This window comes from Crocodylus siamensis, chromosome 15, assembly GCF_052110815.1.
Source record: "Crocodylus siamensis isolate JL-2025a chromosome 15, ASM5211081v1, whole genome shotgun sequence".
NCBI lineage: Eukaryota > Metazoa > Chordata > Crocodylia > Crocodylidae > Crocodylus > Crocodylus siamensis.
This window is the reverse complement of record NC_143409.1, coordinates 47,453,915-47,480,193: the sequence shown is the minus strand read 5'-3', so window position 1 is coordinate 47,480,193 and position 26,279 is coordinate 47,453,915. Positions and strand designations below refer to the sequence as shown.

The window sequence follows — 26,279 nt, the reverse complement described above, 5'->3', positions numbered from 1 at the left end:
CCCTCTGCTTGGGGCTGGACCGTGTTCACCACTGCCACAAACTTCCCTGGCAGCACCGAGAACTTAGGCTTTTCCAGCCCGGGCTGTGCAGGCAATTGCCGCCCACGCCTTGGCGGCTCATGCACAGTTGATGCAGAGCATTATGGACAGAGAAACCCACAGACAAGGCTTTTCTTATATTAGAATAGTTATTCTCTGTGGGAATAAAAATTGTTTAATTACCCTTTAAACTTTTTGCACGGAAAAAATGCTTTCTTACAAATCTAATTCAAATTCGTGCACATCATTGTTTCCATACAAGAGGCTCCAGGAGGGTGCTTTCTAAATAATGCATTGAATTTCTCCGCAATATATTGCAACATGGTAATATTGCCACTCAAACCCTGTATCTAGCCCATCACCTTCCTGGTTAGGAACTGTTCTGAGTTGTCAGAGGGGAGGGTTTGAATGCAGACCAAGGTAGGTACAGAAACTAGATCTCTCACTTCCTCGGTGAATGCTCTGCATATGGGGCTGGCATATAATAGGTGGGCTTCTCCTCCTATGGCTCTTCCTGTAGTGGCCTGGCTTAGTTCTTCCAAAGAATCCTTGCAGGCATCTGTCCTAGTATCTGGGTGCTACTGCTCAATAATTCCTCTTGCTTGCAGTGCCCCGCTCAGCATGTGAGTTTTGGGATCCCATTCTGTGGTTGCTAAAATCCCTATGGACTGAGGGTGCTAGGAGTCTGGTTCAGTTTTGGGTCACACCCGATGGGCCAGTAGCCTAGAAGTTATGTGTTGCAGCACCTCTTTTGTAGGTTCCTAAGTCCTCTGTTCTTTAGTGGATCTGGCCCTGTTTGCATTCTGGGATTCCTTCTGGACCCATCTGAAGAAAGCATACACCCATGATAACGAAAAGCTCTAGCAGGCTTGGTAAAATAATGGTCGTGGTAGTGTGGGAGAAGCACAGGGAGCTCTGGTGCTATCTTTTACTGAACCAACATGGGAAAGATGCTAGACAAGTGTTCAGGTACAAAGGTGCCTGCTTATGTGTCCTGAAGAAGGTGACTGGAAAAACAGAACTTTTTTCAAAAGCAGTACACTTCATCTGGCTTTTCTGAATGAAGGACCACTTGGCACATAACTCTGTAGGTGTGATTTTATGTTTTATGCACAGTGTAGATATATAATTGTTGTTGCCGTAGACTTTCCCTCTGAGTACGCTATACTATGGCTGTATAGATACTGGAGCATATATGTAATTATAGATCCGATAACTTTACTCACAATAAAACTATATGCAGCAGTTCTTCAATGCTGTAAAAGACAGAGGAGGATTTAAAGTTTTATTTTGTTTTGTTTCTAGCAGGTTTATGTAACGGGTGATCCTCTTCCATTACAGAGAGAACTAGAATCCAAATGCTGCACAAGTGCCAAATTTGCAGTGGCTTCTTTCTGGCCGCTTAGCCATGAGGTGAAACAGGATTTGAGTCTGTGAGACAATGTTTGCTGCTTATTAACAGATAAGTCAGTGCCAGAGTCAGTGTCTTAGTTATTAAATCCAGTTTTTAATCTTTGTATGCTGCTGAGATCTGCTACTGTCATTTGCATCTCAGGAAATTCTAGTGGGGAGCTAGTCATGTATTTTCTTGGAATAAACACCTTTCATTTTGGTCACAAGTTACAATATAAAAAATGCCCCTGGCACCTTGTTTTTCAGCTTTCTTGTTTCCAAGCGTGAATCCCTGGATGGTGGCACTGAGCGTGATCCTGGTGGTGTTGTTCAGTTTCATAATCCTGACCATATATCTCTTCAGAATAAAAGGTAAATACTGGAGAAATATAGTGTAGTTAGAAATTAATGTTATTATAACATAACAAAGAATATAAGAATAAGATTTTCCTGCAGCAGACAAAGGCAGGCAGGTAGGCATGCTACCACACACCAAGCTTTCAGCACAGCAAAGTGCAATTGGGATGTGTTCTAGCAGAAATGTGTAGTTGACACAAGCCATTGCAGGTGAAGATGCAGCAGCTCATATTTTATTGTATTCTGTTACATCTTCTACAACAAAATATACTTTTCATAGTGATTTGTATTTGTCTTTACTTGTTTAGAGAAAAAGAATGCAGAAATCGGTAAGTCTCATTCCTCTTCTTCCATAAGGACAATACTTTGTACAAAGTGGGTTTCCATGAGAGTGATTGCTTTCTTTCATTTTCTGGGATGCTATTAAAATGTAATTAAAAATGACATGATTTAAACTGAGAAAATTCATAGGAAAGGGTGATATGAAGAAATGACAGGCAATAAAAATATAGAGCTTTGAGGTGGAAAGGGTCTCATAGTGCAGTTTCCCTTTTTCCCATCACCCATTCGTTACAGTAGTTACATACTAATGAAACACAGACACATAATACATAAGAACCAGAGAAAGCACAACCTCTTCCTCTTACATTAAGGACATGAAACTATCCAAGTGTCAGCAGTTGTAGAAGATCTGCACACAACTTTCCCAACCAACAACATCCTTTTCTTCCAGGTATAAATTACATGCATAAAAACTATCGTCCTTGAACTTCAGGGTGTCCAGATTCTGGGTAGCTGGGAGCCACAAACCTGGGGCTACACATATAATTCCTCCCTTTCTTTCAGTGGGGAGGGGGGGGAATATCTACCTGCCTTTTTGAGGAACGCTTCAGCCAGCAGCTGAGAAAGTAAGTCAGGACGTGTGCAGGGAGGCAGAAGGGCAGGGTTGGCTTAATGGGAAGGCTGGTTTGCTGGGGGTGCGAGGAATTGGGGACCACAATAACACTTGGTCTCAGAGGAGCAGAGAGCACCCAAACATCCCTAGCCTACCTGAACTCCTCACCTGCCACCTGGATTCTACCAAACCCACCTGAAGCCATTCAGACCGCTTCCTGCAGACCCTCTTTGCCCCGTGAACCACCTGATCCCGAAGCTGAAGACCAAATTTTCTCCCGAATCCACTCTAGAGGTGTCACTCCTCCTTTTAATCTCCCATATCTGCCCAGAGGACCCTGCCTTTCCCCCTCCCCACTCCTTCGTGCCTGGACCCCGCTTTTTGTTACCATCTTGTGTATCCCTCTGTGGACCTGCTTTCCCACATACATTCCCAGACCTCCTGCAGACCTTGCCTGCCCCCTCCCCACAATACCCCTCTAGATGCTGTCTGCTCCCTGGTGCCCACCCAAAAGCCCCCTGCCCCGACACCAAAAGTTCCTTCCACTATTCTCCCCCACCCGCTGCAACCTGCTTTACATCGGATAGCCATTTTCAACTTGATCTTCCTTGCCCCTAGCCCCCCCACATACCTCTATGTAGCATTAAGGGAGGGTGCAGCGGTCATTATGGTAAAACACCAAGAATCTTCAGTCCTGGAAACAGGTATCTGCCTTTTAACACGCAACTCTAATCTAACGTGTGTAGTTAAACACTACAGAATATTTTGTTTCATTCATTCAGTAAACCGGATGGGTTGGTTAATTTTCATGGTCCCAATGGTATATCTCTTCAGAATAAAAGGTAAATGCTTGGGGAATGAATATAGTGTAGTTAGTAAGTAACCATATTCTAATGAATCCAGTATCAGAAGGATAAGATTGTACTATAGCCAAATAAAGGCTGCAGGCAGGCACTTGACCACACACCAAGCCGCCAGCACAGCAAAGTGCAATGGCAATGTGTGCTGGCGGACTTTCGTAGCTTGCACAAGCCACTGCAAGTGAAGATTCAGCAGCACAAGCCTTGCGTATTCTGTTACATGTGCTGTAACAAAATAGGTCTTTAATAATGATTTCTATTTTTTTTATTTGTTTAGAGAACAAGAATGCAGAAATTGGTAAGTGTCATGACCCTTGTTCCAAAAGGTTGAGTTCTTGTAAGGAATTGTGTTCCCATACGAGCAATTGTTAAATTCATTACCGGGGATGGTCTTAATATGTAATTAAGAAAGACATGACTAAAGCTGAGAAAATTCATCTTAAGATGTTACAAGAAATAGTAATAGAGAGCTTTTGGGTGGCAGAGATCTCACAGTGCGGTTTCTCCTATGGCCACGAGTCATTATTTTAGTACTTCCATCCTCCTGCAATACTGACACAGAACATGCAAGTAAGGCAGAAACCACAAGCTCTTGCTCTTCTGTCATGGGCATGAACCTCTCAAAGTATCATCAGTTGTACAATGTCTGGGTCAGGTAATTAAACACAGCCCTTTCTCCCAGCAATATATTTCACTTCTAGAAAGTATGTTGGTATAACAGTCAGGCTGTCCAACTAGTGGGCAGCTGAGGGATGCAGATGCCGGGGTGGCAGAGTTGGAGGTGGCACACTGTGCTGGGAAGCTCGCCCCCTGCCTAAGCTCCCTTCCACCCGCTCAGCTGTTCAGCTCCGTGTCACTGTCCCCAGCTGCATGCAAAGCTCCCCCATTTTCCTGGCTGTTGTCTCCCCCACACTCCCCGTGCAGATGACACACACTGGAAAGCCCCCCTCACGAACCACTTAACACACACAAGACCGATTCTATGGTCCCTTAGCGTATCAAGGTAATCGCCATCCTATCACAATAATGCACTGCAGAATTAGTCTTATGCAACCTACTTATCACTCATGCACCCACGCTACTCTGCACTAGTGACAGTTTTGGCTTTGGTTTAGCTCCTGTTTTGACATTTACAGTAAATCGGCAGTAACTACATGGCACTAATGAATGTGTAGGCCCAGCCAAGGAGTGCAATATCAACTATGAAAAGTAGACTTCATTCCACTTAAGACATAAAGTTGAGATTTTGATGGCTTTGAATTACTTTCCTGGCATTCCAGGCCCTCCCTGGATGTGGCACCTTTAAGGCACATATAGACATTTGGGGAGGTTAAGGGAGGCTAGAGCATGTTAAAGAACGGGCACCAGATCTAGCTGAGCTTGCCCATGTGCAGACCTTCCACTTACAGCCCTATTTCAGTCTATCTAAGTGCAAAACGCACAGAGGTTCAGAAAGATTAGATTAGTCTAAAAATGGCCAACCCCAGCTAACATTAGTGTACCTCTGAGGCAGTCGAGTTTAGATCGCGTCCCACAATGCTGGCCTAACTGGCCTGCTCTACGGTTCCCAGCAGTGTCACAGGGCAGGCAAAACCAGCCCCAGGCCCCGGGCTGTGCTTTGGTGACTCGACCCCTGGCACCAGGGTATTTTTAGCCCCTTGGGCCCTCACGCCAGCCATTGATAGACAAACCCGCCTGTGGAGAAACCGACCCCCACCGAGCTGACCAAATCCCCAGTCCCACCAGATACTTCTGATTGCGGTTTTAAAGGTGTTCACTCATGCCAGGAGCTAAGGAAGCAAGTCAGGAGGAGTGGGGGTGGGGACCTGGCTCAGTGTGGTGCAGGGACTGGTTTCTTTGGGGTGTGAGGAGTAAGGGGCCAAAATAATCCATGGTCTCAGAGAAGCAGAGAGCACCCAAACATCCCAAGCCTCCCCAAACTCTCTACCTGACCCTGATTCTTCCAAACCCTCCTGGAGCCATTCAGACCTCTTTCACAGACCCTGTTTGCTCCGTGAACCCTCTCATCCCCAAGCTGAAGACCAAATTTGCTCCCCAGTCCACTCTACAGAAGTCACTCCTCCTTTTAATCTCCCATATCTGCCCAGAGGTCCCTGCCTTACCCGCACCCCCATTCTCCTGCCTGGACCACGCTTTTTGTTACCATCTTGTATATCCCTCTGTGGACCTGCTTCCCCCCATAGTCTCCCGGACCTCCCGCAGACCCTGCCTGCCCCCTTCCCACAATACCCCTCTAGATACTGTCAGCTCCCTGGTATCCACTCAAGCGCCCCCTGCGCCCAACAGTTCTTCCCACTATTCTCCCCCACTCCCCACAACTGCCTTTTCATCAGCTAGACATTTTCACCTTGATCTTACCTGCCCCTAACCTCCCCACATATGTATTTGTACCATTAAGGGAGGGTGCAGCGGTCATTTTGGTAAAACATCAAGGATCTTCAGTCCTGGAAACAAGGAATCTGCCTTTTGACACACAACTCTCATCTCACGTGGGTAGTTAAACACTACAGAATATTTTGTTTCATTTATTCAGTAAACCTCATGGGTTTGTTAATTTTTTATAATCCTGACCATATGGCTCTTCAGAATAAAAGGTAAATACCTGGGGAATGAATATAGAGTAGTTAGTAGGTAACTGTATTCTAATGAATCCAATATCAGAAGGATAGGATTGTACTACAGCCAAATAAAGGCTGGCAGGCAGGCAGGCAGGCACTCGACCACACGCCAAGCCGCCAGCACAACCAAGTACAATGGCAACGTGTGCTGGTGGCCTTGCATAGCTTGCACTAGCTATTGCAAGCAGCAGCACAAGCCTTATGTATTTTGTTACCTGTTTTTGTAACAAAATAGGTCTTTAATAACGATTTCTATTTGTTTTTATTTGTTTAGAGAACAAGAATGCAGAAATTGGTGAGTGTCATGACGCTTGTTCGAAAAGGTTGAGTTCTTGTAAGAAGTTGTATTCCCGTACGAGTGATTGTTAAATTCATTACTGGGGATGCTCTTAATATGTAATTAAGAAGAACATGACTAAAGCTGAGGAAATTCGTCAGGAAGGGTGATATGAAGATGTGACAAGAAATAGAAATAGAGAGCTTGGGGGTGGAAGAGATGTGACGGTGCAGTTTCCCTTTTTCCCATCAGGCATTCTTTATAGTAGTTACGTATTAATGAAACAGAGACACATAATACCTAAGAACAGAGAAAGCACAACTGCCTGCTCCTCACATTAAGCACATGAAGCTACGCATGTGTCAGAAAACCTCACGCACATCCTCAAAACACCAGTGAATATCACCCATAAGAATTCATTGCTTTATTTGCTGTAACAGATTATCTTGTTAGTAATCATGTATATTTGATTTTGTTTAGTGAACCAGAAATCGGAAATTGGTAAGTGCTATCTTTCTTCTTCCAAAAGGTGGGGTTTTTTTCTGCTTGTAAAAGGAGGGATTTCCTACTTGCTTAACATTCTTTTCTGGGCGGTTTTTCCAATGTAGTTAAAAATGTTGTGACTAAACCTGAGAAAATGCACAAGGAAGGACGGCATGAAGATGTGATAATCCATCAATAAAAAGAGCTTTGGGGTGGCAAAGATCTCACAGTGCAGTTTCTCCTATGGCCATGAGTGATTATTTTAGTACTTCCATCCTCCTGCAATACTGACACAGAACATGCAAGTCAGGGAGAAAGCAAAAGCTCTTGCTCTTCCGATACGGGCATGCACCTATCAAAGCATCATCAGTTATACAATATCTGGAGCCAGGTGTCATTTGATCAATCGCAGCCCTTTGTCCCAGCAATATATTTCACTTCTAGAAAGTATGTTGGTATAACAGCAAGGCTTTCCAACTAGCAGGCAGCTGAGGGATGCAGACGCCGGGGTGGCAGAGTTGGAGGTGGCACACTGTGCTGGGAAGCTCGCCCCCTGCCCAAGCTCCCTTCCACCCGCTCAGCTGTTCAGCTCCGTGTCACTGCCCCCAGCTGCATGCAGAGCTCCCCATTTTCCTGGCTGTCGTCTCCCCCATACTCCCCGTGCAGATGACACACACTGGAAATCCTCCCTCACGAAAGACTTAACACACACAAGACCGATTCTATGGTCCCTTAGCGTATCATGGTAATCGCCATGCTATTACAATAATGCGCAGTAGACTTAGTCCTCTGCAAGCTAGTATCACCCATGCACCCACGCTACTCTGCACTAGTGACAGTTTTGGCTTTGGTTTAGCTCCTGTTTTGACATTACTAAAGTATATGGGCAGTAACTACATGGCACTAATGAATGTGTAGGCCCAGCCAAGGAGTGCAATATCAACTATGAAAAGTAGACTTCATTCCAAGTAAGACGTAATGTTGAGATTTTTATGGCCTTGAATTACTTTCCTGGCATGCCAGGGTCTCCCTGGATGTGGCACTTTTAGGGCACATATAGACATTTGGGGAGGTTAAAGGAGGCTAGAGCATGTTAAAGAACGGGCACCAGATCTAGCTGAGCTTCCCATGTGCAGACCTTCCACTTACAGCCCTATTTCAGTCCATCTAAGTGCAACGTGTACAGAGGTTCAGGAAGATCAGACTGGTCTAAAAATGGCCAACCCCAGCTAACATTAGTGCACCTCTGAGGGAGTTGAGTCTAGATTGGGTCTGACCAAATCCCCAGTCGCGCCAGACACTTCTGATTGTGGTTTTACAGGTGTTCCTCGTGCCAGGTGTTCACTCGTGCCAGCAAGTCAGGATGAGCAGGGGTGGAGGGTTAGCTCAGTGCAGTGTCAACGGGGTCTTATTTCCTTGGGGTGTGAGGAATACAATAATAATTTTGTTATTTTTAGTTTGTGAGGCCAAAATAATTCTTGGTCTCAGAGAAGCAGAGAGCACCCAAACATCCCAAGCCTCCCCAAACTCTCTACCTGACCCTGATTCTTCCAAACCCTCCTGGAGCCATTCAGACCTCTTTCACAGACCCTGTTTGCTCCGTGAACCCTCTCATCCCCAAGCTGAAGACCAAATTTGCTCCCCAGTCCACTCTACAGAAGTCAGTCCTCCTTTTAATCTCCCATATCTGCCCAGAGGTCCCTGCCTCCCCTTCCCGGCCCTCCCCCCCCCCTTCTCCTGCTAGGACTGCGCTTTTTGTCACCATCTTGTATATCCCTCTGTGGACCTGCTTCCCCCCGTAGTCTCTCGGACCTCCCGCAGACCCTGCCTGCCCCCTTCCCACAATACCCCTCTAGATAATGTCAGCTCCCTGGTACCCACTCAAGCGCCCCCTGCGCCCAACAGTTCTTCCCACTATTCTCCCCCACTCCCCACAACTGCCTTTTCATCAGCTAGACATTTTCACCTTGATCTTACCTGCCCCTAACCTCCCCACATATGTATTTGTACCATTAAGGGAGGGTGCAGCGGTCATTTTGGTAAAACATCAAGGATCTTCAGTCCTGGAAACAAGGAATCTGCCTTTTGACACACAACTCTCATCTCACGTGGGTAGTTAAACACTACAGAATATTTTGTTTCATTTATTCAGTAAACCTCATGGGTTTGTTAATTTTTTATAATCCTGACCATATGGCTCTTCAGAATAAAAGGTAAATACCTGGGGAATGAATATAGAGTAGTTAGTAGGTAACTGTATTCTAATGAATCCAATATCAGAAGGATAGGATTGTACTACAGCCAAATAAAGGCTGGCAGGCAGGCAGGCAGGCACTCGACCACACGCCAAGCCGCCAGCACAACCAAGTACAATGGCAACGTGTGCTGGTGGCCTTGCATAGCTTGCACTAGCTATTGCAAGCAGCAGCACAAGCCTTATGTATTTTGTTACCTGTTTTTGTAACAAAATAGGTCTTTAATAACGATTTCTATTTGTTTTTATTTGTTTAGAGAACAAGAATGCAGAAATTGGTGAGTGTCATGACGCTTGTTCGAAAAGGTTGAGTTCTTGTAAGAAGTTGTATTCCCGTACGAGTGATTGTTAAATTCATTACTGGGGATGCTCTTAATATGTAATTAAGAAGAACATGACTAAAGCTGAGGAAATTCGTCAGGAAGGGTGATATGAAGATGTGACAAGAAATAGAAATAGAGAGCTTGGGGGTGGAAGAGATGTGACGGTGCAGTTTCCCTTTTTCCCATCAGGCATTCTTTATAGTAGTTACGTATTAATGAAACAGAGACACATAATACCTAAGAACAGAGAAAGCACAACTGCCTGCTCCTCACATTAAGCACATGAAGCTACGCATGTGTCAGAAAACCTCACGCACATCCTCAAAACACCAGTGAATATCACCCATAAGAATTCATTGCTTTATTTGCTGTAACAGATTATCTTGTTAGTAATCATGTATATTTGATTTTGTTTAGTGAACCAGAAATCGGAAATTGGTAAGTGCTATCTTTCTTCTTCCAGAAGGTGGGGTTTTTTTCTGCTTGTAAAAGGAGGGATTTCCTACTTGCTTAACATTCTTTTCTGGGCGGTTTTTCCAATGTAGTTAAAAATGTTGTGACTAAACCTGAGAAAATGCACAAGGAAGGACGGCATGAAGATGTGATAATCCATCAATAAAAAGAGCTTTGGGGTGGCAAAGATCTCACAGTGCAGTTTCTCCTATGGCCATGAGTGATTATTTTAGTACTTCCATCCTCCTGCAATACTGACACAGAACATGCAAGTCAGGGAGAAAGCAAAAGCTCTTGCTCTTCCGATACGGGCATGCACCTATCAAAGCATCATCAGTTATACAATATCTGGAGCCAGGTGTCATTTGATCAATCACAGCCCTTTGTCCCAGCAATATATTTCACTTCTAGAAAGTATGTTGGTATAACAGCAAGGCTTTCCAACTAGCAGGCAGCTGAGGGATGCAGACGCCGGGGTGGCAGAGTTGGAGGTGGCACACTGTGCTGGGAAGCTCGCCCCCTGCCCAAGCTCCCTTCCACCCGCTCAGCTGTTCAGCTCCGTGTCACTGCCCCCAGCTGCATGCAGAGCTCCCCATTTTCCTGGCTGTCGTCTCCCCCATACTCCCCGTGCAGATGACACACACTGGAAATCCTCCCTCACGAAAGACTTAACACACACAAGACCGATTCTATGGTCCCTTAGCGTATCATGGTAATCGCCATGCTATTACAATAATGCGCAGTAGACTTAGTCCTCTGCAAGCTAGTATCACCCATGCACCCACGCTACTCTGCACTAGTGACAGTTTTGGCTTTGGTTTAGCTCCTGTTTTGACATTACTAAAGTATATGGGCAGTAACTACATGGCACTAATGAATGTGTAGGCCCAGCCAAGGAGTGCAATATCAACTATGAAAAGTAGACTTCATTCCAAGTAAGACGTAATGTTGAGATTTTTATGGCCTTGAATTACTTTCCTGGCATGCCAGGGTCTCCCTGGATGTGGCACTTTTAGGGCACATATAGACATTTGGGGAGGTTAAGGGAGGCTAGAGCATGTTAAAGAACGGGCACCAGATCTAGCTGAGCTTCCCATGTGCAGACCTTCCACTTACAGCCCTATTTCAGTCCATCTAAGTGCAACGTGTACAGAGGTTCAGGAAGATCAGACTGGTCTAAAAATGGCCAACCCCAGCTAACATTAGTGCACCTCTGAGGGAGTTGAGTCTAGATTGGGTCTGACCAAATCCCCAGTCGCGCCAGACACTTCTGATTGTGGTTTTACAGGTGTTCCTCGTGCCAGGTGTTCACTCGTGCCAGCAAGTCAGGATGAGCAGGGGTGGAGGGTTAGCTCAGTGCAGTGTCAACGGGGTCTTATTTCCTTGGGGTGTGAGGAATACAATAATAATTTTGTTATTTTTAGTTTGTGAGGCCAAAATAATTCTTGGTCTCAGAGAAGCAGAGAGCACCCAAACATCCCAAGCCTCCCCAAACTCTCTACCTGACCCTGATTCTTCCAAACCCTCCTGGAGCCATTCAGACCTCTTTCACAGACCCTGTTTGCTCCGTGAACCCTCTCATCCCCAAGCTGAAGACCAAATTTGCTCCCCAGTCCACTCTACAGAAGTCAGTCCTCCTTTTAATCTCCCATATCTGCCCAGAGGTCCCTGCCTCCCCTTCCCGGCCCTCCCCCCGCCCCTTCTCCTGCTAGGACCGCGCTTTTTGTCACCATCTTGTATATCCCTCTGTGGACCTGCTTCCCCCCGTAGTCTCTCGGACCTCCCGCAGACCCTGCCTGCCCCCTTCCCACAATACCCCTCTAGATAATGTCAGCTCCCTGGTACCCACTCAAGCGCCCCCTGCGCCCAACAGTTCTTCCCACTATTCTCCCCCACTCCCCACAACTGCCTTTTCATCAGCTAGACATTTTCACCTTGATCTTACCTGCCCCTAACCTCCCCACATATGTATTTGTACCATTAAGGGAGGGTGCAGCGGTCATTTTGGTAAAACATCAAGGATCTTCAGTCCTGGAAACAAGGAATCTGCCTTTTGACACACAACTCTCATCTCACGTGGGTAGTTAAACACTACAGAATATTTTGTTTCATTTATTCAGTAAACCTCATGGGTTTGTTAATTTTTTATAATCCTGACCATATGGCTCTTCAGAATAAAAGGTAAATACCTGGGGAATGAATATAGAGTAGTTAGTAGGTAACTGTATTCTAATGAATCCAATATCAGAAGGATAGGATTGTACTACAGCCAAATAAAGGCTGGCAGGCAGGCAGGCAGGCACTCGACCACACACCAAGCCGCCAGCACAACCAAGTACAATGGCAACGTGTGCTGGTGGCCTTGCATAGCTTGCACTAGCTATTGCAAGCAGCAGCACAAGCCTTATGTATTTTGTTACCTGTTTTTGTAACAAAATAGGTCTTTAATAACGATTTCTATTTGTTTTTATTTGTTTAGAGAACAAGAATGCAGAAATTGGTGAGTGTCATGACGCTTGTTCGAAAAGGTTGAGTTCTTGTAAGAAGTTGTATTCCCGTACGAGTGATTGTTAAATTCATTACTGGGGATGCTCTTAATATGTAATTAAGAAGAACATGACTAAAGCTGAGGAAATTCGTCAGGAAGGGTGATATGAAGATGTGACAAGAAATAGAAATAGAGAGCTTGGGGGTGGAAGAGATGTGACGGTGCAGTTTCCCTTTTTCCCATCAGGCATTCTTTATAGTAGTTACGTATTAATGAAACAGAGACACATAATACCTAAGAACAGAGAAAGCACAACTGCCTGCTCCTCACATTAAGCACATGAAGCTACGCATGTGTCAGAAAACCTCACGCACATCCTCAAAACACCAGTGAATATCACCCATAAGAATTCATTGCTTTATTTGCTGTAACAGATTATCTTGTTAGTAATCATGTATATTTGATTTTGTTTAGTGAACCAGAAATCGGAAATTGGTAAGTGCTATCTTTCTTCTTCCAAAAGGTGGGGTTTTTTTCTGCTTGTAAAAGGAGGGATTTCCTACTTGCTTAACATTCTTTTCTGGGCGGTTTTTCCAATGTAGTTAAAAATGTTGTGACTAAACCTGAGAAAATGCACAAGGAAGGACGGCATGAAGATGTGATAATCCATCAATAAAAAGAGCTTTGGGGTGGCAAAGATCTCACAGTGCAGTTTCTCCTATGGCCATGAGTGATTATTTTAGTACTTCCATCCTCCTGCAATACTGACACAGAACATGCAAGTCAGGGAGAAAGCAAAAGCTCTTGCTCTTCCGATACGGGCATGCACCTATCAAAGCATCATCAGTTATACAATATCTGGAGCCAGGTGTCATTTGATCAATCACAGCCCTTTGTCCCAGCAATATATTTCACTTCTAGAAAGTATGTTGGTATAACAGCAAGGCTTTCCAACTAGCAGGCAGCTGAGGGATGCAGACGCCGGGGTGGCAGAGTTGGAGGTGGCACACTGTGCTGGGAAGCTCGCCCCCTGCCCAAGCTCCCTTCCACCCGCTCAGCTGTTCAGCTCCGTGTCACTGCCCCCAGCTGCATGCAGAGCTCCCCATTTTCCTGGCTGTCGTCTCCCCCATACTCCCCGTGCAGATGACACACACTGGAAATCCTCCCTCACGAAAGACTTAACACACACAAGACCGATTCTATGGTCCCTTAGCGTATCATGGTAATCGCCATGCTATTACAATAATGCGCAGTAGACTTAGTCCTCTGCAAGCTAGTATCACCCATGCACCCACGCTACTCTGCACTAGTGACAGTTTTGGCTTTGGTTTAGCTCCTGTTTTGACATTACTAAAGTATATGGGCAGTAACTACATGGCACTAATGAATGTGTAGGCCCAGCCAAGGAGTGCAATATCAACTATGAAAAGTAGACTTCATTCCAAGTAAGACGTAATGTTGAGATTTTTATGGCCTTGAATTACTTTCCTGGCATGCCAGGGTCTCCCTGGATGTGGCACTTTTAGGGCACATATAGACATTTGGGGAGGTTAAGGGAGGCTAGAGCATGTTAAAGAACGGGCACCAGATCTAGCTGAGCTTCCCATGTGCAGACCTTCCACTTACAGCCCTATTTCAGTCCATCTAAGTGCAACGTGTACAGAGGTTCAGGAAGATCAGACTGGTCTAAAAATGGCCAACCCCAGCTAACATTAGTGCACCTCTGAGGGAGTTGAGTCTAGATTGGGTCTGACCAAATCCCCAGTCGCGCCAGACACTTCTGATTGTGGTTTTACAGGTGTTCCTCGTGCCAGGTGTTCACTCGTGCCAGCAAGTCAGGATGAGCAGGGGTGGAGGGTTAGCTCAGTGCAGTGTCAACGGGGTCTTATTTCCTTGGGGTGTGAGGAATACAATAATAATTTTGTTATTTTTAGTTTGTGAGGCCAAAATAATTCTTGGTCTCAGAGAAGCAGAGAGCACCCAAACATCCCAAGCCTCCCCAAACTCTCTACCTGACCCTGATTCTTCCAAACCCTCCTGGAGCCATTCAGACCTCTTTCACAGACCCTGTTTGCTCCGTGAACCCTCTCATCCCCAAGCTGAAGACCAAATTTGCTCCCCAGTCCACTCTACAGAAGTCAGTCCTCCTTTTAATCTCCCATATCTGCCCAGAGGTCCCTGCCTCCCCTTCCCGGCCCTCCCCCCGCCCCTTCTCCTGCTAGGACCGCGCTTTTTGTCACCATCTTGTATATCCCTCTGTGGACCTGCTTCCCCCCGTAGTCTCTCGGACCTCCCGCAGACCCTGCCTGCCCCCTTCCCACAATACCCCTCTAGATAATGTCAGCTCCCTGGTACCCACTCAAGCGCCCCCTGCGCCCAACAGTTCTTCCCACTATTCTCCCCCACTCCCCACAACTGCCTTTTCATCAGCTAGACATTTTCACCTTGATCTTACCTGCCCCTAACCTCCCCACATATGTATTTGTACCATTAAGGGAGGGTGCAGCGGTCATTTTGGTAAAACATCAAGGATCTTCAGTCCTGGAAACAAGGAATCTGCCTTTTGACACACAACTCTCATCTCACGTGGGTAGTTAAACACTACAGAATATTTTGTTTCATTTATTCAGTAAACCTCATGGGTTTGTTAATTTTTTATAATCCTGACCATATGGCTCTTCAGAATAAAAGGTAAATACCTGGGGAATGAATATAGAGTAGTTAGTAGGTAACTGTATTCTAATGAATCCAATATCAGAAGGATAGGATTGTACTACAGCCAAATAAAGGCTGGCAGGCAGGCAGGCAGGCACTCGACCACACGCCAAGCCGCCAGCACAACCAAGTACAATGGCAACGTGTGCTGGTGGCCTTGCATAGCTTGCACTAGCTATTGCAAGCAGCAGCACAAGCCTTATGTATTTTGTTACCTGTTTTTGTAACAAAATAGGTCTTTAATAACGATTTCTATTTGTTTTTATTTGTTTAGAGAACAAGAATGCAGAAATTGGTGAGTGTCATGACGCTTGTTCGAAAAGGTTGAGTTCTTGTAAGAAGTTGTATTCCCGTACGAGTGATTGTTAAATTCATTACTGGGGATGCTCTTAATATGTAATTAAGAAGAACATGACTAAAGCTGAGGAAATTCGTCAGGAAGGGTGATATGAAGATGTGACAAGAAATAGAAATAGAGAGCTTGGGGGTGGAAGAGATGTGACGGTGCAGTTTCCCTTTTTCCCATCAGGCATTCTTTATAGTAGTTACGTATTAATGAAACAGAGACACATAATACCTAAGAACAGAGAAAGCACAACTGCCTGCTCCTCACATTAAGCACATGAAGCTACGCATGTGTCAGAAAACCTCACGCACATCCTCAAAACACCAGTGAATATCACCCATAAGAATTCATTGCTTTATTTGCTGTAACAGATTATCTTGTTAGTAATCATGTATATTTGATTTTGTTTAGTGAACCAGAAATCGGAAATTGGTAAGTGCTATCTTTCTTCTTCCAAAAGGTGGGGTTTTTTTCTGCTTGTAAAAGGAGGGATTTCCTACTTGCTTAACATTCTTTTCTGGGCGGTTTTTCCAATGTAGTTAAAAATGTTGTGACTAAACCTGAGAAAATGCACAAGGAAGGACGGCATGAAGATGTGATAATCCATCAATAAAAAGAGCTTTGGGGTGGCAAAGATCTCACAGTGCAGTTTCTCCTATGGCCATGAGTGATTATTTTAGTACTTCCATCCTCCTGCAATACTGACACAGAACATGCAAGTCAGGGAGAAAGCAAAAGCTCTTGCTCTTCCGATACGGGCATGCACCTATCAAAGCATCATCAGTTATACAATATCTGGAGCCAGGTGTCATTTGATCAATCGCAGCCCTTTGTCCCAGCAATATATTTCACTTCTAGAAAGTATGTTGGTATAACAGCAAGGCTTTCCAACTAGCAGGCAGCTGAGGGATGCAGACGCCGGGGTGGCAGAGTTGGAGGTGGCACACTGTGCTGGGAAGCTCGCCCCCTGCCCAAGCTCCCTTCCACCCGCTCAGCTGTTCAGCTCCGTGTCACTGCCCCCAGCTGCATGCAGAGCTCCCCATTTTCCTGGCTGTCGTCTCCCCCATACTCCCCGTGCAGATGACACACACTGGAAATCCTCCCTCACGAAAGACTTAACACACACAAGACCGATTCTATGGTCCCTTAGCGTATCATGGTAATCGCCATGCTATTACAATAATGCGCAGTAGACTTAGTCCTCTGCAAGCTAGTATCACCCATGCACCCACGCTACTCTGCACTAGTGACAGTTTTGGCTTTGGTTTAGCTCCTGTTTTGACATTACTAAAGTATATGGGCAGTAACTACATGGCACTAATGAATGTGTAGGCCCAGCCAAGGAGTGCAATATCAACTATGAAAAGTAGACTTCATTCCAAGTAAGACGTAATGTTGAGATTTTTATGGCCTTGAATTACTTTCCTGGCATGCCAGGGTCTCCCTGGATGTGGCACTTTTAGGGCACATATAGACATTTGGGGAGGTTAAAGGAGGCTAGAGCATGTTAAAGAACGGGCACCAGATCTAGCTGAGCTTCCCATGTGCAGACCTTCCACTTACAGCCCTATTTCAGTCCATCTAAGTGCAACGTGTACAGAGGTTCAGGAAGATCAGACTGGTCTAAAAATGGCCAACCCCAGCTAACATTAGTGCACCTCTGAGGGAGTTGAGTCTAGATTGGGTCTGACCAAATCCCCAGTCGCGCCAGACACTTCTGATTGTGGTTTTACAGGTGTTCCTCGTGCCAGGTGTTCACTCGTGCCAGCAAGTCAGGATGAGCAGGGGTGGAGGGTTAGCTCAGTGCAGTGTCAACGGGGTCTTATTTCCTTGGGGTGTGAGGAATACAATAATAATTTTGTTATTTTTAGTTTGTGAGGCCAAAATAATTCTTGGTCTCAGAGAAGCAGAGAGCACCCAAACATCCCAAGCCTCCCCAAACTCTCTACCTGACCCTGATTCTTCCAAACCCTCCTGGAGCCATTCAGACCTCTTTCACAGACCCTGTTTGCTCCGTGAACCCTCTCATCCCCAAGCTGAAGACCAAATTTGCTCCCCAGTCCACTCTACAGAAGTCAGTCCTCCTTTTAATCTCCCATATCTGCCCAGAGGTCCCTGCCTCCCCTTCCCGGCCCTCCCCCCCCCCTTCTCCTGCTAGGACCGCGCTTTTTGTCACCATCTTGTATATCCCTCTGTGGACCTGCTTCCCCCCGTAGTCTCTCGGACCTCCCGCAGACCCTGCCTGCCCCCTTCCCACAATACCCCTCTAGATAATGTCAGCTCCCTGGTACCCACTCAAGCGCCCCCTGCGCCCAACAGTTCTTCCCACTATTCTCCCCCACTCCCCACAACTGCCTTTTCATCAGCTAGACATTTTCACCTTGATCTTACCTGCCCCTAACCTCCCCACATATGTATTTGTACCATTAAGGGAGGGTGCAGCGGTCATTTTGGTAAAACATCAAGGATCTTCAGTCCTGGAAACAAGGAATCTGCCTTTTGACACACAACTCTCATCTCACGTGGGTAGTTAAACACTACAGAATATTTTGTTTCATTTATTCAGTAAACCTCATGGGTTTGTTAATTTTTTATAATCCTGACCATATGGCTCTTCAGAATAAAAGGTAAATACCTGGGGAATGAATATAGAGTAGTTAGTAGGTAACTGTATTCTAATGAATCCAATATCAGAAGGATAGGATTGTACTACAGCCAAATAAAGGCTGGCAGGCAGGCAGGCAGGCACTCGACCACACACCAAGCCGCCAGCACAACCAAGTACAATGGCAACGTGTGCTGGTGGCCTTGCATAGCTTGCACTAGCTATTGCAAGTGAAGATGCAGCAGCACAAGCCTTATGTATTTTGTTACCTGTTTTTGTAACAAAATAGGTCTTTAATAACGATTTCTATTTGTTTTTATTTGTTTAGAGAACAAGAATGCAGAAATTGGTGAGTGTCATGACGCTTGTTCGAAATACGAGTGATTGTTAAATTCATTACTGGGGATGCTCTTAATATGTAATTAAGAAGAACATGACTAAAGCTGAGGAAATTCGTCAGGAAGGGTGATATGAAGATGTAACAAGAAATAGTAATAGAGAGCTTTTGGGTGGCAGAGACCTCATAATGCAGTTTTTCCTATGGCCCTGAGTCATTATTTCAGTACTTCCATCCTCCTGCAATACTGACACAGAACATGCCCGATACAGGCATGCACCTATCAAAGCATCATCAGTTGTACAATGTCTGGGGCCAGGTGTCATGTAATCAAACACAGCCCTTTGTCTCAGCAATATATTTCACTTCTAGAAAGTATGTTGGTATAACCAAAAAAAAAAAAAAAAGAAAAAGAATCTCAACTCTTTAGACTCCAGGCAGTACAGGTTTCTATATGACCTATTAGTATTTGAGGCATGTTAGGTGTTTGGAGACAAGTGGGTACTAGATCCCAGCCAGAAACCACTAAAGGGATCTATGAATCATTAAAACTTCTCTCTGCACAGCTAGATGGTAAAGTACAATGCCATCCCCTGACACAATTCCTACTTGGAGCTTGCCTCTTCTACCCTGGAGCTCTTTAGCCGAGGGCTCCTCCATCTTAGGCTGTCATACAAGTCACACTAACCATGGACTATTCAGCAACCTGTCACCCACTTTTATTTTATGACATCAAAGCTCTTATAAATTTCACAAGTTTAAAAGGCAGGGCCCATGCACACAAACTTGGTTAACCTGGTCTCTTGAAATGAAACTGTTAAAAAGCAGATACAGCTAAGTTAGAACAGCCAAATAAACATGAAAGAGTCCCCACTTCTCTTGGCCATGCATAACAGTGGGGAGAGGCAGAAAAAGGATGCAATTCTAAACAGTTGACTTGCATATTGGTAGTGATACACAGATAAACACCACAGAGAGGTTGTCACGCAGAACACAAAGTACCAGAATTACACTCATGAAGTCATTAGGTGTTATTTTATTATTTATATTCATAAAGGGGCAACATCAGCTTGGAAGTCCCATGAAATAGCACTGTTAATTTCTTGACTGTAATTCTGTGTATAGGTACCGGGAGATGATAAAATATTATCAAAAGTATATCTTGGCAAAGGGTATAATTCATCAGGTGAAATAGGTTTCACAGAAAGGGACACCAACGGGCATTTGTGCTTCCTCTTTGTTTCAAGTTGTTTGTCAGTTCTTGCATCTTGCAGATTAGTTTATCCTAAAACAGGAAATGAGTGGAGATACATCAGTTAGATTCATAGTAGTCTTGTTAAAAATGTCCCTGAAATCCTCCTTCTCTGAAGGCAGCAGAAACAAGGTTCCTTGCTCAGAAATCCCTGCATTTGACCCTACAAAGACCCTCCCATGGGCTAGAAAAAGAACCAGCGTCTCATTAGTTCCTCTGTAGCCTGGATAAATGGGCTCTGTAATACTTTGCACAGAAGGAAGGTTGGGATTGCTAATCTTCTGTATGAGAAGCAGTTAATTTATGTATTTTTTTTCAATTCAGGAGACCTTCAACAAGAACTTGGTGAGTTTTTGTCTGTGTACAATATAACCTTTTCCATGGTATAAAATGTATCCATCTAGCTGTAGGATTCATTTGCTGCATACTGAAAACGACCTGTTGGGAGATAGAACTGGAAGTAGCACGAAGATGCCCTTGGCTAGGACTGTTTTGTTCACAGCTCGCAGTCACTTCTTTCTGGGCTGTGCGATGTGCGTATCCCATGGCCTTACAGCAGTTGTAGTGGTTCACAAAGTGAAACACTAAGGTAACTGGAGCTACATGGGTTAATTAGTCAGAAGATTAGGAACAAGGGTGTAAGAAGGCATCATAAGATGGTTGGGAATCATTGGAGGGACCTAAATATGTGCTTCATGTACAAGGTGCCCTAAAGCATGGAGAAAATAGACAGCTGTTTTCTGTACCAACCAGAATCTTCTCAGTTCAGAGAGAATGACTACCAGTAATCCAGCCTAGATGGCAATAATGGAGTATCTCTGGAGCCAGGCCCTCTCCCAGGAAATGGTACAGCAGCTCCAAGTCAGTGGTGTCTCTGGATACTGAGGCTTCCTGGTCACTGCAACTTAGCAAGTGGTCAAACAGCATCTAGACATTTGATATCACCGTGTCCGATGAGGGATTTAATGGCTTTGTGGATTTAATGACATGAAAGGTCAGTGTCCCACCTCATCTTTCCACATGTTGCCTCATTTATGTCCAGCATCACTCTGGTCTTTCCTGGCATTTCCTTGAGCCAGATGCTCCTCATCCAAGACTTCTTTTATAGCTGCATTTGCTCAGATAAGTTCTCACCACTATTTCTCTTTGTTCCAGAGTGGAGAAGAGCTGTGGCTTGTCAAGGTAATGAAAGCTCATATTGAATCAATGGTCAATGATTTCCTTCCCTGTGATTTCAGTTCCTTTCTTCCTTTCTGGCCAAATTTTTAGGCCTTCCTAACATTTTCTGGCAGGAAGTGCTTTTTACTTAGGTCAAAGGATTCAAAACCTCCTATGGCCACATTTTTTGGATGAACTTAGCAGTCCCCACTGCACACACAGAAATTTCTATTTCCCCTTGTGAGTGTAAATGGCAGGTTTTCAATCACTTGAATGCCAAAAAGGTTCCTTTTGCATACATGACATTGTATTTCCCCTGGCAGCCTGGACAGGTACATGTACACGTGTAGTCTAAGCATGTGAAGCAAGCTGTGTATTGGCTACAAAGGTGCACTACTACGTATACGTGTCCCTTCTGGATGTGTACTGGTGTTAAAAGTATGAAAATGTAGGTGGCCAGGAATGTGCGACTAGCAAGTGTTAAACTGCACAAGAGGCGGTGGCGCTTTTGTATTTTAGCTTCAGCATTTGAGTACTTAGGACAGTTCTTCAGGAAACCAGAAATCTGGGTTCTCGGTGCCCTTCGCCCCAACAGGATTTGAACCTCTTTTCATAGCACAGTTCCTGCATTACCCCACATTGTTGTGGTCACTCCTTCTGAAACTGGCCTCTGAACAGTCAAAAGAGATAGTGATGTGGGCCCAGTAGGGAGAAAGCAAGCGAGCTGTGTCTGGCTCAGTGAGGTGGCCACAGCCACCCAGGAAGGGATAGGGCCCTGCGTTCTAGCCTAGACCCTTGTCCCTAATGAGTCTAAAATATCTCTGCTATGTGGCTCTTCAGGAGATGGGTACATGGTAAGAATACATTAAATCACTCACACATTGAAAATCTCCTCTGTTTTTGGCTTTTGCAAAGACTTACCCACTTAGGATAGATGCTTCTTCTGTCTTTCACAGCCTGTCAGGTGCAAGTAGAGATTGGTCACAAAGGGTAATAGGAACCCAACAGAGAGGCCTGTAGGTCAGTAATGATACGGACACAGTTTAATGGGAGACTTTTGTTTGGTCTTAGATTCATACATGCCTAAGTCACTTGGATAGTTCTGAACATTGTACCCAGAGCCAATAATGTCCCTGCTATTTAAGCATGGTGACCACCTTTCCTCACACTGGTGCCCTGTCTTCATGGGAAAACACTTGTCAGAGCTGGGAACTCTAAAAAGGAAATTTCAAATCCTCTCCTATGTGACAGTTCCCCCAGAAGGTTTATATTATATTACCCTGAAGTACAAGAAAACACTCTTCTTCTGCCTCCTGCCACCATTACTCCATAGGCCTGGGCCTTCTCACATTTAACTAAAGGCAGGCTTTTCCACTATATGAATGGCAGCAGAAGCAGGTCTTCATTAGTAGTCTTGTTATGCTGCTAAAGAGTGTTTGTAGGGAAAGTTGTCTTTACTATCAACACCTATGTCAGCAACAGTGCTCTGAGAAATGCCAAAGACTGCTTAAGTGCGTGGTCCTCTGGTAGAGAAGCCATCACAGTGTCTGTGCCTTGGCTAATAATTCTGGCACGCTGATATTTTAGATCTATTTTGACCTGGTGTGATATTGTATGCAATTATATATTCTGTTTATACGTCTCTTCTAATGAGTTCTCATGTCTGGTTCTGTGGTTGTTTCAGGTTTGGCACAAACTGCATGTCCTGTCAAAAAATGTGAAATGTTTAAATTATATCAATAGCTGAGTCTCCTCAGCACTGGGGAACCTATTCAGGCTAGACATCAGGAGGCGCTACTTCACAGTCAGGTAGCTAGGATCTGGAACCAACTTCCAAGGGAAGTGGTACTGGCTCCTACCCTGGGGGTCTTCAAAAGGAAGCTACATAATCACCTACCCGGGGTCCTTTGACCCCAGCATCCTTTCCTGCCTATGGCAGAGGGTCGGACTTGATGATACGCTCAGGTCCCTTCTGACCCTGCCAACTATGAAACTGTGAAGGGGGTGGAGTTGGCCAGGGTGGCTGAGTGGACGAGTTATATGAGCACCTGTTTTTATATTCATATACCAAGACAACTTTCTCTAAATTACTACTTTTTGGTTCCCACACCCATATCTATCTTTACTTCCTTCCCTTGTCTTCTCTCTGTTGTCTCCTTCCTACCTGGAACTGCTCTCTCTTCCTCTTTGTGATCTCTTCCACTGTGTGTCCATTCACTCTCCTCCACTTTCCTTCCTTTCCTCCTGCTTTTTCCTCCCCAAAGTCTGCTCGTCATCACAGTGAGTGGTGACAAGAGAGAGCAAGCAGTCATCAGCCTAACAGTCATCAGCCCTGTCTGTGAGGGGATGTGACTCTCCTTTTATTTCCGTTGTTTCCTGCTGGGGACATGGCAGTTCTTGGAACAGTCACTGATGTGTAGCGACTATTTGAGGACTACTCCTAGAGATGATACTTGCTGGAAGAGCAGGTGAGCTGCTATAATTTTAGTAGTTCCTAGGGTTGCTTTCCTTTTCCATCCAGCCCTCATGGCATACTCTTTCATCTTTCCTCATTTATTAGAGGAAGGGCACTTGATGCCCTAAAGTTTGTGTAACAGCTCTTCCAACTATACAGTAGCAAAAATAAATATGCCACAAAACATCCTTGCCTCCTGGACATTTCTTGGACCTTTGCAGCTACAACAATACTCCAACTCTCTTTATTAAGACACCAAGTACACCTCCTGACTTTTAAGACAATTACCTTATATTTATATAAGTCACTTATGGTTTCCTCACTCCCACTTTCCCACACATTATCTCTCCATTTTCACCCTAAACCTTTCCTATTTGTATATATATTTTGCTCCCTCCCATCTGCTATGTCTTAGGCTGTTCCTTTTGGGTAAGCTCTGGAAACTTGGGAAATTGGACCTGCACTTGAAATCTGGGACACAACAAATCTTTGTGCCATGAGGACTTATCTGGTCCAAATGTTAATTTCTTTGGCTGTGACTTGCTGGAGTGAAAATATCTCTCAGGGAAAGTGTACCCGAGTCTGAGCATGGAGAAGGTTTCACAGAGTGGGACTGAAGACAGGCAGTGGATAGTGCAGGGGGAGATGAGCTGTATCCATGCTCTCCCCTTCACACCCTCTGCTGGGCTCTCCTCAGCCCCAGGGTCTCTCATCGCTGCCTGTGACCGGCAGGTGCAGGAGGGGAACGATGCCGTGTCCCAGCCCTGGCCCAGCCGGTGTGTTTCTGTCCCTGGCCCGTCTCTTCCTGCCAGGGGGAATCGGCCCTGCCCTTCGCTGAGGTCTCCGGGCTCCTTCCTGCTCGGGTCAATCCCGGATTCACCTCCAGCTGCAGCCAGAGCTGCCCCTGCCTCGATCACCCCCTGTCCTCGGGCTGAGCTCTGCTCCTCACGCTCCTGTATCTCCTTTCCCCGCAGAGGAGGTGACTCTGGATCCAGACACGGCTCATCCCTGAGCTCGTCCTGTCTGAGGATGGGAAGAGTGTGAGATGGACACTACATGTGGCAGGATCTGCCCGACAATCCTGAGAGATTTGACACTGAGCGCTGTGTGCTGGGCCGTGAGGGATTCACCTCAGGGAGACACTGGTGGGAGGTGGAGGTGGGGGAGGGGAGGGTGTGGGCCGTGGGGGTGGCCAGAGAGTCTGTGAGGAGGAAGGGAGGGATCAGATTTAGCCCTGAGGAGGGGGTCTGGGGTGTGCGGTGCTGGGGGGGTCAGTACGAGGCTCTCACTGCCCCTGATCCCACCCCCCTGTCCCTGCACTGGGTGCCCAGCAGGGTCGGGGTCTGTCTGGACTGCACATTGGGGCGGGTGTCATTTCTCGATGCTGACACCGGGGCCCCGATCTTCACCTTCCCGCCAGCCTCGTTCTCAGGGGGCAGGATCCGGCCCTGGTTCTGGGTATGGGACAGGGAAATCAGGCTCTGACGCTGCCAGTGAGAGGGAAAGGAAACGTGCAAGACAGGACTTGTTAGTTGTCCCCTCTGGCCTCAGTCGTGCTCATGTCTGTGACCCTGGAGGACTCCTCTCCCTGCAGACGATCAGCTGTGCCGTGTCCGTGACCCTGGACGCGCAGGTTGGGTTTCTTCATCCCCCGACCACGGAGAGCAGGACGTGGCTGAGCTGGACGGTCCGTCTCTGGCCCGTGGGTCATTTCCTGCATGACCGAGGGGCCCTCGGGGGCCTGTGGGGTCCGGCACTGACGGGTGCAGCTGCGGGGGGTCGGGTGAGGGGCGGCGAAGAGGAGGCTCCAAAACCCGGGGCCGGTTGTGTTGGGAAATGCAGTTGTACCTGGCTCTGATGTTCATTGCAGCGCTCCTTGTTCAGAGCCTCCGGTCCTGAGAAGTGGAGCTGCTGCCGCTGCTTAAAAAGTGACTTGTGCAAATTTTGGCCCTTTTCCCTCATTGTAATTATTGAAAAATCACTCCCAAGTGATTAATTGGACTCACGATTGCAGTCAATAAAGGTGTTGCTAATAAATATCAAAGTATCTTTTGATTGGTGATTGATTTATTTATTTCACATCTTATTTCCGTGTCATAAATGTTGTGGAGCCAACAGGTTTCGTTAAGACATTTCATTCCTCATTAACAAAACTGATTGCCTTCCCTGGCAAGTTCCCATGTCAGTCTGGTGGGACTGTAGCATCACTTCTTGTGTTGCCCATGAGCCAGACACACACAAACCTTTTCTATGGTTGTGGCCAAATCCCACTGCATCAGTCATCAGTTTGCCCTTCCTAGTCATTTAAAAACCCAAGTTCACATGTTGGAAAATCAGGAAAATGTGAAGTAAAGCTGCTGCTCACACTCCTTACAGGGGCTATGATAGTAAGAAATATCAGTGTCACGTCTGCTCAGAGTTACTGATGTATAAACTGTAAGGAAACAAACTTATCTAAAGAATTAAATTGTCTGTATGCAGAGTTAAAGTGACCCGTGCAGCAAGAGATGTCATTGTCACCAATCCCTTGATTCAGGGAAGATCTCTGCCATGACTGATCGATGGGTCTTGAGGTGAGTTAAGAGTCCAATCCTTGAGCCATCTGCAGCAGCTACAGGTCTTTCCTCAGGGGAAAGTAGGCTGTGGGCAGTGATTCGTGCACTTGCCTTTTCTCTGTCCTCTGTTCTCTGCATTGAGGGCAGTGTGCTTCACCTTGCAATGGACGGCCATTGGTTGAGCCTGCTTCATCCCTCGGGTCAGCTGCTCGCCAGCACTCTCTAGCTCTTCAAGTTGGCATCCATTTTCTAGATGTATGCCTTCAATATACTCTTGCAGCATTTCCTCTGGCCACCATGAGATCTCAGGCCAAGCCTAGACTGGGAGCTGAGCAGGTGTTTTGGGAGTCCTGAGTCAAGAGTCAGGCATCCCCTCACAATGTCTGGTCTAGTGAA

General features: G+C 45.8%; 1 pseudogene across 1 annotated transcript in view; it reads left to right on the top strand.

Moving 5' to 3' along the window:
• LOC149852610 (butyrophilin subfamily 1 member A1-like) overlaps positions 1–25,367 on the top strand; it is a 59,043-nt pseudogene extending 33,676 nt beyond the window's left edge. The window contains exons 5-16 of the transcript XR_016439461.1: positions 3,821–3,841; positions 6,940–6,960; positions 9,454–9,474; positions 9,937–9,957; positions 12,452–12,472; positions 12,935–12,955; positions 15,450–15,470; positions 15,933–15,953; positions 18,455–18,475; positions 20,040–20,060; positions 20,871–20,897; positions 24,303–25,367. The product of XR_016439461.1 is annotated as a butyrophilin subfamily 1 member A1-like (transcript). The remainder of the gene's footprint in view (positions 1–3,820; positions 3,842–6,939; positions 6,961–9,453; positions 9,475–9,936; positions 9,958–12,451; positions 12,473–12,934; positions 12,956–15,449; positions 15,471–15,932; positions 15,954–18,454; positions 18,476–20,039; positions 20,061–20,870; positions 20,898–24,302) is intronic.
• Positions 25,368–26,279: the final 912 nt, after the last annotated feature.